This window comes from Triticum dicoccoides, chromosome 2A, assembly GCF_002162155.2.
Source record: "Triticum dicoccoides isolate Atlit2015 ecotype Zavitan chromosome 2A, WEW_v2.0, whole genome shotgun sequence".
Lineage (NCBI taxonomy): Eukaryota > Viridiplantae > Streptophyta > Magnoliopsida > Poales > Poaceae > Triticum > Triticum dicoccoides.
In genome coordinates, this window is record NC_041382.1 from 274683251 (window position 1) to 274685735 (window position 2485).

Consider the following 2485-nt stretch of genomic DNA (forward strand, 5'->3'; position numbering starts at 1 on the left):
TCGGCACGATGAACAGTCACAACGGTGCATACTCAGGGAGAACACTTATACCTTGAAATTTTACTAAGGGGTCATCTCATAATGCTACCGTCGTACTAAGCAAAATAGGATGCATACAAGATAAACATCCCATGCAATCAAAAATATGTGACATGATATGGCCATCATCATCTTGTTCCATTGATCTCCATCTCCAAAGCACCGTCATGATCTCCATCATCACCGCCATGACACCATGATCTCCATCATCTTGATCTTTATTAACGTGTCGTCACATGGTTGTCTCGCCAAATATTGCTTTTGCAACTATTGCTATCACATAGAGATAAAGTAAAGCAATTATATGGCGCTTGCATCTTATGCAATAAAGAGACAACCATCAGGCTCCTAAAAGTTGCCGATAAATTTAACAAAACATGATCATCTTATACAACACTTTACATCTCATCACATCTTGAACATATCACATCACAACATGCCCTGCAAAAACAACTTAGACATCCTCTACTTTGTTGTTGAAAGTTTTACGTGGCTTCTACGGGCTTAGCAAGAACCATTCTTACCTACAGCATAAAAACCACAACGTGGTATAGGTATTGATTTTTTATCTTCAGAAAGAACCATGCTCATTGAATCTGATTCAACTAAAGTTGGAGAAATAGACAACCCCAGCCACATGTGTGCCAAGCACGTCGGTAGAACCAGTCCCATGAATGCGGTGCTGTAATGTCGGTCCGGGTCGCTTCATCCAACAACACCGTCGAATCAAGAAATGACTATTGACGGCAAGCAATATGTATATACCCACGCCCACACCTCCTTTGTTTTCTACTCATGCATATAACATCTACGCATAGACCTGGCTCGGATGCCACTATTGGGGAACGCAGTATTTCAAAAAATTTACCTACGATCACGCAAGATCTATCTAGGAGATGTGAGGGAGTCCTGGATTAGGGGGTGTCCGGATAGCCGGACTATACCTTCGGTCGGACTCCTGGACTATGAAGATACAAGATTGAAGACTTCGTCCCGTGTCCAGAATGGACTTTCCTTGGCGTGGAAGGCAAGCTTGGCGATACGGATATGTAGATCTCCTACCATTGTAACCGACTCTGTGTAACCCTAGCCCTCTCCGGTGTCTATATAAACCGGAGGGTTTTAGTCCGTAGGACGAACAACAATCATACCATAGGCTAGCTTCTAGGGTTTAGCCTCCTTGATCTCATGGTAGATCTACTCTTGTACTACCCATATCATCAATATTAATCAAGCAGGAGTAGGGTTTTACCTCCATCGAGAGGGCCCGAACCTGGGTAAAAACATCGTGTCCCTTGTCTCCTGTTACCATCCGCCTAGACGCACAGTTTGGGACCTACCCGAGATCCGCCGGTTTTGACACCGACATTGGTGCTTTCATTGAGAGTTCCTCTGTGTCGTCACTTTTAGGCCCGATGGCTTCTCCGATCATCAACAGCGATGCGATCCAGGGTGAGACTTTTCTCCCCGGACAGATCTTCGTATTCGGCGGCTTTGCACTGCGGGCCAATTTGCTCGGTCATCTGGAGCAGATCGAAAGCTGCGCCCCTGGCCATCGGGTCAGATTTGGAAGTTTGAACTACATGGCCGACATCCGCGGAGACTTGATCTTCGACGGATTCGAGCCACAGATGAGCGTGCCGCACTGTGACGATGGGTGTGATCTAGCTTTGCCGCCGAACAGTGCCCTGGAGGCCGCACCTGTGTCCGCTCCGACCCCTAGCTCGGAGCCGATCACACTAATCGAGGGTGGGTGGTTAGACACCGCCTCGGGGGCTGCAATCTCTACGGCGATCAAGCCGAACACCAGCCTTGTCCTCTGCGAAGCCCGTGACTCCAAGGTGCCGGACTCCTCTCCGGACTCCGATCCCTCCGCGCCCCTGCCGATCGAATCCGATTGGGCGCCGATCATGGAGTTCACCGCCGCAGACATCTTTCAGCACTCGCCCTTGGGCGACATCCTGAATTCACTCATGTCTCTCTCTTTGTCAGGAGAGTCTTGGTCGGACTATGACCGGCAGGATTGGGATGGGGACGACGAAGAAATTCGATGCCCACCCACCACCCACTTCGTAGCCACTGTCGTTAATTTAAACGACGTGCTCGACTTCGAATCCAAAGACATCGACGGTATGGACGACGATGTAGGAGATGAACATGAACCAACTCCTATAAGGCGCTGGACAGCCACCTCGTCTCATGATGTATACATGGCGGACACACCCAAAGGAAGCGACGATGAGGAACACAGGGATGCAACGAGGGATCGTTCACTCGAAAAGCAATCAAAGCGGCGACGTAAGCGCCGCTCCAAGCCCCGCCTCGACAGAGATATCATCCATACAGACCCAGCCATAGAGCAGGACGAGCCGGCGGACGACGAACATGCCTTCGAGCAACCGTTCGAATAGGGCAACTTGGATAAACAAACTGAACACCCCATCCC